We start from the raw sequence: 11,777 nt of genomic DNA, 5'->3' as shown, positions 1-11,777 counted from the left end.
GCAATAAAGGCTTTGTCTCTGTGGCTTGTGGTGTGACTCACTTCTGGGGACCAAATTGGAACTTAGCCTCCAGGAGCTCGAACGGCCCCTTGTGCAACACCCATCCACCACCCCTAGCTCCCCCCAGCCCTGCTGGAGGGGACCCCCAGCTGCCAGAACTAGAGGGTCAGGGACCCAGGTTCATAGCCCCCTGTCCCCGGCAGGAGGCAGTGGCTCCTGCAGCAGAGCGGAGCCTGGCTACCCCCTGCTGCCTGCCTGCTACTGGCTCATGTGGGGGAGGCTGGTTCCTTACTGAGGCATGCACTCTCCAGGGGGCATGGGGGACCCAAGACCCCCAGATCTGTGAATGGGGCAGGACAGTCTGTGGGCTTGGGTGCGGGGCCAGCTCCCCACTACTGTACACATTCCCAGGGGGTTGGGAGTGATCCATGCCTCCCAGATTTGTGCACGGGGTGGGGCTCTCACCCTGCTGCCCTTCCCTGGCGCCTCCATAGCCCAGTGGGCAGGAAACAGCAGGGCTGCACAGAAAAGTTGTCTGCCACTGCAAGCTCCATGCTGCCCTGGCAATGCTCCCCTTGCATGCATGGCTGTAGTGGGTGTGGCAGTGCAGGGTTGTGCCCATCAAAGCTGCCACGCATGCGGGGGGGGGGCATCAGCAGGGGATTGCAGAGCTCACAGGAGCAAGCAGCTTCTCCACGTGGCTCTGCTATTCCCTGCTGCGCTGGATTCCACCCACTGGGCTGCAGAAGGGCAGGGAGCCCGAGCCCACAGTGGGCATCTTGCCTGCACCCCCACTCTGCCCATAGATCTGGCAAATGTGGGTCCCCCCATTTCCCAGAAGTGCACACAGTGGTGGAGAGCCAGGCCCCTCCCCAAGATGAGCTGCTCGTGGACTCCCACTTCCTGCTGGGGCCCTGCAGCTGTGCATTGTGGCCCTGTGCCACAAACCTCACTCACCACCCTGCTGGGCAGCACCCCCAGCCCTGCCCAACTCCCTCCCTTCCCCCCTCAATTTCCTCTCCCCTAAGTTACCTGTGGGAGCTGCTCTCCAGGCTGCCTGGGGCCTCCAGGCTGCCTGCATGTGCACATGGCACCCCATGCCTGACCTCCCTCCTCCCACTCCCTCCCAGCCTCCTGCAGGCTGGAACTCAGGCAGCCTGCAGAGGACTTCACAAAACTGCAAAATCCGCAGGTTTCTCTGGTAAAATGAGAAATCTGTCTTTACCTCTGGTAAAAGCTAAAATCCATGGTTTACTTCATTTTTCCATGGGAAACGGAAAACCCAGATCCCTGCTTATCACAGTGCTTTGACCAGGCTTGCAGGGAGTTTTCCTTTTGCTGTTCTGCCCTAGACTACTGAATGGGTTGCCAAGACTGGGGCAGTGAGAGCTGGTTGGTTGAGGCTCAACCAATTTTCTTTCCTTAGACTACATATATCATCTTTCTTTAAGTCAAAAACTTTTGAAACTTACTTCTGCCTTTGTCTGGGGGCAGGTATCATCATTTGTTACTGATGTTCCCTGTTCAGGACTCTGATTAGAGTCATTGTTACTCTTGAATGATCCAGTAAAACTGGTATCCAGGATGGGGGGGATGTTGTATTCTCTCTGGTCATAAGCCACACATCTACCAACTCAAAATTGGTACAATTCCCACTGTAGTAACCAGAGGCGACCCAAGCAGGGTGCGGGGCCCAGGGCAGATTAGCCCATGCAGGGCCCTGCCCCCTGTCTGATCTCACGGGCCCCAGACCCAAAGAAGCTGCTGCTGCCAACAGTGGCAGCAGTGGCATTAGTGGCGAGGGGGAGGGGGAGGGGAGGGAGCTGCTGGACATGGAGCCATCGCTCCATCCGGCTCCGTGGGGCCCCACAAAGCGCAGTGCCCAGTGTGGTCACCCCGATTTCCCCCCCTTCAGGGACAGCACTGGTAGTAAGTATATGGAGCCACATCTTCGTCCATTTGGGCATGGAATCCAGCTTGCTCTGGGCAGTAAATTTCTTGTATGTTACCAGTGTTTCTCACTTCTGTAATAACTGGCTACCTGCTACTAGATTTAAAAAAAAATTATTGGATTTTACCTCAACAGCCTTACATGGCCTGGGTCCTGCCAAGCTGAGGTTTTTTTTTTTTCTCACCATCTGCTCTTGTCACAAGTGAGATCAGACAAATTTAAAAGGAAGCGCTACTGGGAGGATGTCACTGCTTGCTGACATAGCTTCCTGACCTAAAGGACAGGCTGCAGAGCTCCTTCCTAATTGTGGTAAGGTGAACCATTCACTCTTTTCACGACAAGGATTATATATAAACACAAACAAATATAACTACAAAGAATTTGCATGCATTTTGAGATGCTACACAGTGAGAACTGAAGCGCATTCACATATACCATACTGCTCTGCAAAGAAACTAATTTCAGCTAGACCAAGCCACTTTTAAGTTAGTCTACAAATCTGATCGGGTGAGCCTAGTCATCAGTTCAAAAATAACGTTTATATTTTAGCAGTTTGAGAAAATCAGTTTCTATGTGGAAAGAAATGAGCCTTTAGTAAGCTTGTTTGGAAACAATGTGTCTAAGAATTAGTACCAGTTCTGCCAGCATTATTTAACAGGTGTTGATGTTTCTGTGCAAAATGTTGTTTGTCCTTCACAAGTGAAGATGACCACATCCAGGAGGTGAGGAAGGAGAAGACAGAAAGGAAGCAGGAAAGAAAAAGGGAGGGAGAAAAGAAAAAAGGAGAAAGAAAGGAAAAAGGAGAAAGAAGAGAGGAAAGAGAGGAGGCTAGGTCACATGGGTACATAGGTGATTTATAAGCCCAATCTTTGGCCTGAACAATCTGCTGCAGCAGGGGCAGGACAGCAACAAGAACTGGACATGAGAAGTCCTCATTTTCCTAGCTACACTCTTCCTCACTGCCTCTATGCGCCATTGCTCGAAGGCCAGTCCTCTGCTCTGGACTGATGACCTCCAGGATGGATGGTCACGAGTGATTTGCTTCAATGACTCCAGGTCAATGCTAAAACTCTTTAGGGACATCTTCAGGGTGTCCGTGTACTGCTTCTTTGGTGCACCACGAAAGCATACTCAATTTGACAGCTCGCCATAAAAGATTTTCTTCAGCAGGCAAGTGTTGGGCATTCTTAAAAGGTGACCGACCTATCTTAGCTGCACCAGTTTCAGTAGGGTGCGGATACTGGGGAGAACTGAGCTTCCAAGCACCTCAGTGACCAGAATATTGTCCTGCCACTTGATCCTTAGTGTCTTTTGCAGGCAGCACAGGTGGAAGTGGTTTTGTTTCTTGGCATGAAGCTGGTAGATGGACATGCTGTGTGTAAAGTAGGTATACCATAAAAAAGGAGCAAATAAACTAAAATTTAGGAAATGTTGAGTGTTTGGGTTAGTTCTCTGTTTCATTATTAAATATATATAGCCTGTGGTAAATTGTAGGTGCATGGCATTGAACTGGAAAGATCCAAATGAGGGAGATTTGTGAAAATAAATAAGCTTTGAAGTCTGACCACTGGCTGCAGAGAAAGGAGCTCAGTACTTGCTTAAAAATGAAGAACTCAATATTTGCTGTTGTCATCACCGTCTTCACTGGGTGTTAGTGATGTGTTGTTAGTGCTGAAGTCTCAGGGACTGCAGTACTGGCAAAAAGTTGCAGCCAGGAGATCCCAACACCAATCTCATCTTAAAGAACAACCACAGACTCAGCCAAGTTTATTGTCTACTAGGCATGGCCCTAACACTTGTGATCTGACAAACAAGGTATGCCCATGACAAGCTATAGGCACAGCGCCACATAAGCTTTCCAGGCCAATACAAAGTTCTCATTATTTCCAATTCTTCTTTTATACAGTGGTTGAAACAAATTACATATTACATTCCACCAGTATTTTGAATAACTTAAGCTGTCCTGTATGATGGGTTCGTTCCATATCCTGATCTAGATGTTCCCATTCTAGCCTTATCGTCCTGGTACTGTTCTACACTTTGTACAGCCATCTCCCCTTCCCACCTCCTGGCAGGAGTGCACATCTGGCTCACATCCCAAGTTTTGCTTATGTAAGGAGTTCATGCATTGGTTGGATTCACTGATCAGGCCTACTCTGGCCAATGCTGTAGCAAAGCCTTTGTGGAAGCAGTATATATATTAATCAGTGTTCCAGTGAGGCCTATGTGCTTAAAAAGCTTCCTTGGTTTCAAGCTGAAACTCATGAGCCAGAGAATGATCTGGCTATTTGTTCCATCAGACAGCAAACAATGTAAACTTGAATCAGTCAGAATCAACCAGTATCCCAAAGAACAGCTCGGTATGTTGCCATTGCCTTTTTCAATGGGTATGTTCACCAGGTACATGAGCAACAGTTTTAACTTCTTGTTGGTGCACCCAGTCACCAGGAACTGTTTCTAAATATTAACCAGCAAAAATGCTTGGGTTTTAATATTACCTTTGCACAAACTTCCTCATATTCACTTCAAGTTGGATCCAAGAGTTAGGTCTTTTCTCTCTTGTCCTACAATATTCTGCAGAATAAGGAGGATCATAGCTTTGGTTTCAGTTAGAAGCCTTCTGTGTTCTTGGCCAGGATTCTCTTTTACTGGTCCCTGTATTCTGTTTAGGTGCAGTGTATGTTGATACCAGTATTTACTGTATTTAGAACTGGTTACTTTACGTTGTAGTCAGTAGGAAACCTTGGTTAGCATTGTGGGATGCAGCTTGCATGTGGATTGCTTATTCTGCCCCCTACCTTCCCTGTCCCCAACCCTTGTGGTCTTGGCTTCCCTAGAGTCCTGGTGTAATCTTAAATAATTCAGCATACCTGGCAGTCATTTGAAGGGAGCTTCTTCTTAGAATCCTCAGTTCTCTTGTCTGCCTACTTCTACACAAAGCCCTTGCAATTTTTCTCACTTTGATATTTCTAACTTTATATGTTGACTCATTGGTGGTTGCAGACAGACAACAAAACTCCTGAGTTTCTCTCTAGTTGTGATTAATTCTCAGTATCTTAGTCTCATCTCGTTCTTAGCTATTCTGTTTCTTTTGAAGTGTTATATTTTCTCTAATCAGCAAACTATGTATTAAGATGTTATCAGCTCCAAGCACAAAACTAATTTAGAAAGCAACTCCCTGAGGCATGCAGTACCAGCCAAAGCAAAGAAACAATCTTCTGACCACTGACCTTGCATTCCCTTTTGCCTTTTCCGCTCCCCAGGTGCTGATTGTTCTCTTCATCTTTGGTGATCCCTCACAGTCAGAGATGACTGTTTTTCATGATTGTCCTATCTGTGGGTCCGAATGTAGCTGATAAGGCTGACACAGGATCAACAGACTTTGCTGCGACTCAGGAACGTGTTTCCATGGGGTGTGGGTAGCTCCGAGTTCTTGATTCAGTCCACAACACGCTATTTTTGCCACTCCCGCTTTTCTGTCTCCTATTGTTGTCATAAGTCTGCGAAGTACTGAGATCCTTGCAGCAGACTCTTCCTCCACTCAGGGTAGTCTCGGGCAATAGTATCCCATGGGTTGATGTTGCTGTTGCATTTTTTTTAAGTTGGTCTTGAGGATGTCCTTGAAGTCCTTTTTCTGCCCTCATGAGCATAAGCCTTGACTGAGCTGGGAGAATAAAACTTGCTTCAGGAGTCTTGAATCACACATCTGAATGACATGGTTGGCCCAGTAAAGTTGACGTTGGATGATTGTCGCCTTGATGCTCATGGTGTTTGCTTGCAACAGGATGCTAATGTTGGTGCATCTGTCTTCTCCCTGGATTCAAAGGGTCTTTCACAGGCAGCACTGATGGTATTTCTCCAGTGACTTGAGTTTTTCCTGTTGTGACAGGGGGCACGCTCAGCACCAGATCTCATGCCAGCCTGCCCACCTGTCTTCCTGGAGCAGTCCGCCCAGTCTCTCCTGCCATGACTTTGCTGTTCCCATAAACTGGTGGAAAATGCGGGACACTACCCATTACATGCCCCGATACCAGGGGACGCTATCTGTGGCTCCAAACCTTGCCTACACTGCAGCCCATGCCTCACAAGATGGCATCCACAAGATACATGCACCCCACACCATGACTGGTGCTCCAGGGTCTCGCAGGGATCCTCACTCCCCCCCTGAGGCAGCAGGTCATTGTGTTCAAACTACAGGTTTTGCTTTCAACCCACACTTGGCCTCCTAGTGGTGGAAGACTTACCAGGGCTCACCCTTAACCCTCTGGCTGAGCCCCGCACTCAGCCTGTGGCCCAACTACAGCCTCAGGCATCCTAAGACATACCTTGGTCTACTCCCCACTCCTGGGGTTCCTACTGTGCCTGCTCTAGGGACTCTACACCATTCCCCACCCTGGAGTCTTTGCATCATCCTTACTGTCACATCCTGGGTAGACACGGTGAGTATGACTCCCCCAAACTCTTCTGCCATGACTTTGATGGTACATAGAAATGGAGGGGGTTCAGTGGTGTTTTTCTTCCCCTTTAGGCATGGAGATGGAGGTACTCACGGGTACGCCACGGTGTTCCACGGGGCTCCGCCTCTCCTACACCCCATCCACTTGCCCTCTGCTCAGGATCCTGGTCTTCATCCCAATGATATTTCAACCTCTGGACAGACTGGGGTGCAGTATAGATTCTAAATATCTGGTCCGGTACTTGGATGGAGATTCTGCCTGGATCTTCAACCCCTAGCCTCGGGGCCCTCACCACTGGTGTCAGACATCCTCGACAAGAGGAGTGCCTGCCTAAATCTCCTTATTACTGGGAGGGTTGGGAACTGCCCGTCCCAGCCTGGTGCCAGTCACAGCCCCCACACTTCAGCCACAAGGCAGTGTCAGTGGAGCCGGCATTGCCTGTGTACAGAGTCTCCCGTGGCCTGGCTTGTCCCCAGCTGGCTCCCCTTCTGCCAGCTTCTGATGGGGTTTTTAAACTTCCCGCAATGGCGGCTCCAGCTGCTGTAATCAACTGGCCTCTGCACCGCCTGGGAAGCAGCTGCTTGAAAAGCCGGTGAAACACCAGTTCATGTGGCTCCTGCTCCACCCCTGCCTGCTCCAGAGGTGAGTTCCCTGGGGCATGGGCATCTCTCTTTTCTTTTCCGGGAATGTCGGGGTTTGCCCCTGGCATTCCTGAGGTTTGTGGGGGTTCCTTGCCACCACAGACCTCCCCCCTGAAGCTGCTTGGTGGCATCTTGGCATCCTGCCACGTATCCCGAGTGGTCTGATGTTGGTTCCAGTGTGCTTGTCATGCTTCCTCGGCTGCTTCATCCTGACTTATGTACCTGGAGAGAAAATGCACTACGAGGTTATCTTTACCAGAATGATGTATCACTATGAATTTAAAGGGTTGCCAGGCCAGCAGGTGTTCTCTATATGGGCTTCGGTTAGCCACTGAAGTAGGGCGTGATCTGTGATTACTAGGAATTCTCAACCCATCAGGTAGTAGTTAAAATACTCTACCACCCAGTGTATGGTGAGACACTCCTTTTCTATTGTAGCATACCTGGCATCTGTGGAGTTAAGCTTACAGCTTGCAAATGTGACTGGGCACTCATCTTCCCCCCATCATTGTAACAGGATAGCCCTCAAGGCACTACAGGATGCATCTGTCTGTAAGACAAAAGGGGCAGAGAAGTCTGCAGTATGCACTACCACCTCCTGACACATGGCCTCCGTTAACCTCCCAAAGCTTTTTGCCATCTCATTTGTCCATTGTGGAGCCTTTGAAGCCTTTCCCCTGAGGGGATTGGTGAGTGGTGCAGCCAATTCCACGAAGTGCAGAATAAACCTCTGATAGTAATTAATGAGCCCTAAGAAGGACAGGAGTTGGCAACGGTTGCGTGGTGCCTGAAAGCGGCATATCGCTTCTACTTTATTTTTGAGGGGATGGATCATTCTTCATCCCATACTAAATCCTAGATACTTGGTCTCTCGCCTGGCCAGTTTACACTTCTTAGAGTTGGCTGTCATTCTGGCCATTCTGAATTCCCCTAGAATGGCCCTCAGGGCACAATGTTGACTTGGCCAGTCCGTGGTATAGACAATTATGTTGTTGATGTAAGTGGTGGCATAGGCTGTGTGTGGGGCCAGCAGGGCATCCATGAGCCTCTGGAAGGTGGCTGTGGCTCTATTATGTCCCAACGACATTCGTAAGAACTCAAATAGGCCCTAGGGCATTCAGAAGGCCGCTTTGGTGCAATCTGCAGGTCTCCTCAGAATTTGCCAATATCCTTTGGCCAGGTTGATAGTAGATATATACCTTGCTTCCCCTATCTTCTCCACAAGGTAGGTAATGTGGGCCATGGGAAAAATATCAAGGGTCACCAGTGCATTCAACTTCTAATAGCCTATGCACAGGCGAAGTGACCAATCAGGTTTGACCAGAGGTACTATTGGGCTGCGCCAAGGGCTCTCGAAGGACAGATAATCCCTTGCCTCTGCATCTTCTCTATTTCCTGTTGAACCTCTTGTTGCAGTTGGTAAGGTATAGGCCTCCATCATTCCCTAACTAGAGCAAAAGGCGGAGTCCTGATCTCATGCTGTACTCCTTGGGCCCAACCTGGGGCCTCTTGGAACACATCCCAGAAGGCTTCTCCCATCTTAGCTAGTTCCCAACGTTGCTCAGTGTCCAAATCTTCCCCTGGACTTGTATTCCAGGAGCTCCTCTGTTGCCTAATTCTAGGCAAGGAGGTCCTAACTCATCCTCCTTCTCCTGGTGTTGCGCCATCCAACCCTGCAGCACTTTCCACCCTTTGAGAAGATTGACGTGGTAGATTTGATGTCCTCGATGGTGTCCAGGTTTGTATATTTTGTAATGTACCAGACCCACTTGCCTGGTCACCTTAAATGGGCCTTGCCACATGGTGAGCTGCTTGTCGAGGCTGGAAGTGAAACTAGTATCATATCTCAGGGTCAGAATATCCTGGGCTTTGTTCCTTGATCATACTGGGTCTTTTGCCACTCTTGCACCACCCAAAGGTTCTGGCAGACAATCTGTTGTGTCTTATTTATTCACTCTTGCAGTTCCTGCTGGTACCTCTCTGCTACAATCCAGGACCCACTGGCCTCTCCCACTCTTCTCTGTCAATCTGTAATAGACCCCTTGGGTTGTGGCCATATACCAGCTGGAAGGGTGAGGACTGGGTAGACTCTTGGGGAGCATCGTGTAGGGCAAATAGTAGAGGGACTAATACTGTATCCCATCTACATGGATCCTTCTGTGCACACATCTTGAGCATCCTCTTGATGGTTCTGTTGAGCCTCTCCACCAACCCATTAATCGGGGGGGGGGTGATATACAGACGTCTTCAAGTGATTGATGCCCAGGGTGCTACAGAGTGCTTTCATTACCCCCGACATAAGATTAATCCCATGGTCAGTGAGTATTTCCTTGGGAATCCCCACACATGCAATCCACTTTAAAAGCTCTTCTGCCACTCAGGTAGCTGTGATGCACTTAAGCGGGACTGCTTCTGGGAAATGTGTCGCATAGTCAACCGGGACTAATACTTATTGGTACCCCCCATGAGACTTTGGTAGGGTCCCCACGATATCCAACATTACTCAGAAGAAGGACATCTCAATCACTGGCATTGGCTGCAGGGGAGCCTTCTGACACCACCACTCCTATGCTCTCTGGCACTCGGGACATGCTGCCTCCTACCTACCCATGTTGTCTTTTAGCCAGGGCCAAAAGAAATCATGGACCAGCCATGCCCTGTTTTTATTGCACCCTAGATGGCCTCCTAGCAGGGTGTTGTGTGCCAGTTACCAAATTTGCTGGCGGAACGGGATCAGGACTGCCAGCTGATGTCTCTCAGCACTACCCTCCTGACTCCTCTGGACCCAATACAGCAGACCCCCCATTACGTCATAATAGGAGAGGCTCCTCGACTTCCCTTTTCCTGAGTCCTCAGCGACTAATCACTGCAGCTCCAGATCTTCCCACTGGGCTTGACAGAACTGAGCTGCACTGGTCACTTGATCCATATCTATACAGGCCTGGCCCTGCTTCTCATGCTGGGAGTACGTTTCCCCTGCCCAGGCTTCTCCTCTCCGTAGTCGCTTTCTTTCTTCCTCTGTTGCTCTTACTCTGTCTAGTACTGTGTAGATTGGTCCCCACTTGTGGCTTAGGATCATTTTGCAGGCCAGTGCCAAGGCAAGCCCAACCCTCAACTCACCTCAAAATTCCATCACTCTTAATGGGAGGTAGCAGCTCTAGAAGCACATTTCACCTCCCAGAATGCAGGTCATAACCAGGGGCCTGGCCTCCCTCACACCTGCTTTGGGAGCCAGGTCTGCATGGAGTAAGGACTGAGAACATCCTGTGTCCAGGGTGGTTCGTACTGCCCAGTTGCTGATCCAGGCTGTCACTGGTCATTCCCAGCCTCCCTCCTGCAGGGTTGCGCTGAAACGGCAATCCATAGGCTCGCTCCTTTCCATTTCCCTGGGCTTGTCTCTAGGGATTGGTGCTGGCATTAACCTGTGGCCCAGCTCACTCAAGCCCAGCCCGCACTCCCTCGCGATATGGCTGGTCCGGCTGCAACGATAACAATAACGCCCCTTGTTGCCCCCTATCTTCTTCTCCTTTTCTCAGACCAGGCTTCCTGTTGGGGTACAGATGCCTTGACTGCGCCCGTGCTTGTTCTCTGAAATAGAAAAAGCTTTAGTCAGGTGGAGGGCCTCTTCGCTGTTCTACAGCTGATACCGCCTTACCTATATCTGGGTGTCTTCCTCCAGGTCCCAAAGGAATTGTTCCAAAAGAACCTGGTCTATGACCCCGTCTCAGTCAAAATTATTCATGGGGAGCCATTTATTTAATGCATCTCACAGGTACTGGAGTAGCCTGTGAGGCTTTTTGACCTCTTTTACCTTCTGTGCTCAGAAGGCCTGTCTATAGCTTTTGGGTGAGATATCAAGCCTGTACAGGATAGCCACTTTTACCACATCATAATTCTGGGCCTCTTCCCTTGCCAATGCCTGGTATGCTGCCTGGGCCTTATCTACTACTAGAGTGCTAAATTAGTGAGCCCACTGCGAACAGTCCAACCCAGTCTGTATAGAGGCATTCGAGCAGACAGCTATGTAGGCTTTGGAATCATCATCCTATGCATTTTGAATACATTCACCAGTCTTACCATGAATTTGAATTACCAGAGTCAGGGACTGCTCATTAAGGGGACCTCAGTCTTCTGAATGTCAAGTGTCAGTTCTATTTTCTTGTATGTTCCAGTAAAGATGCCAATGATTGCCTGAAGGTCTGTTTCCAAGTAAGCACAAGAGTACAGCATCATCAGCATACTGGAGTTCAATGAGTGAGCTCGAGGTGGTCTTGGTTTCGGCTTAGAGTCAGCTGAGATGAAACAGCTTGCCATCCATTTGGTAGCTTAGCTCAACTCTGACTGGAAGTTTGTTGGTGCTCAGATGTAGTATCACAGTAAGGAATATCAAAAAGAGTGTTGGAGTGCTGATACAGCCTTGCTTAACTCCTGTCCAGCCACAAATACATTTGATATAAACTTGCAAAGGTGCTCAAGCTTGGATGGCCTCATAGAGCCTGCCAGCAACATGTCAGAAAGTGCTTGGGAGCACCTCTGTGAAAACAAGCCCTATGTACACACATGCTGGAAAAAATATCATGTACTTGCACTGTGGTTCATGTCTAGGACATACCCAGTGTCATACTAATGGTTCCTATGTGACATTTTTCAGCACATTCACTCCCAGAGCTCAGAGCATATTTTCATGGTGGCACTTCTGTTGCAGTGTTGATGTGCCCATAATGTACC

General features: G+C 49.2%; 1 long non-coding RNA gene across 1 annotated transcript in view; it reads right to left on the bottom strand.

Annotated features, from left to right (window-relative positions):
- Positions 1–11,473, bottom strand: part of LOC109321976 — a 15,727-nt gene extending 4,254 nt beyond the window's left edge. The window contains exons 1-2 of the long non-coding RNA XR_002104253.1: positions 11,275–11,473; positions 10,588–10,595 (exon numbers count right to left, since the gene is read on the bottom strand). This is a non-coding gene — a long non-coding RNA (uncharacterized LOC109321976). The remainder of the gene's footprint in view (positions 1–10,587; positions 10,596–11,274) is intronic.
- Positions 11,474–11,777: the final 304 nt, after the last annotated feature.

This window comes from Crocodylus porosus, unplaced genomic scaffold (assembly GCF_001723895.1).
Source record: "Crocodylus porosus isolate Cpor-Errol unplaced genomic scaffold, CroPor_comp1, whole genome shotgun sequence".
NCBI classification, from domain to species: Eukaryota; Metazoa; Chordata; order Crocodylia; family Crocodylidae; genus Crocodylus; species Crocodylus porosus.
This window is presented reverse-complemented; position numbering and strand designations above follow the sequence as displayed.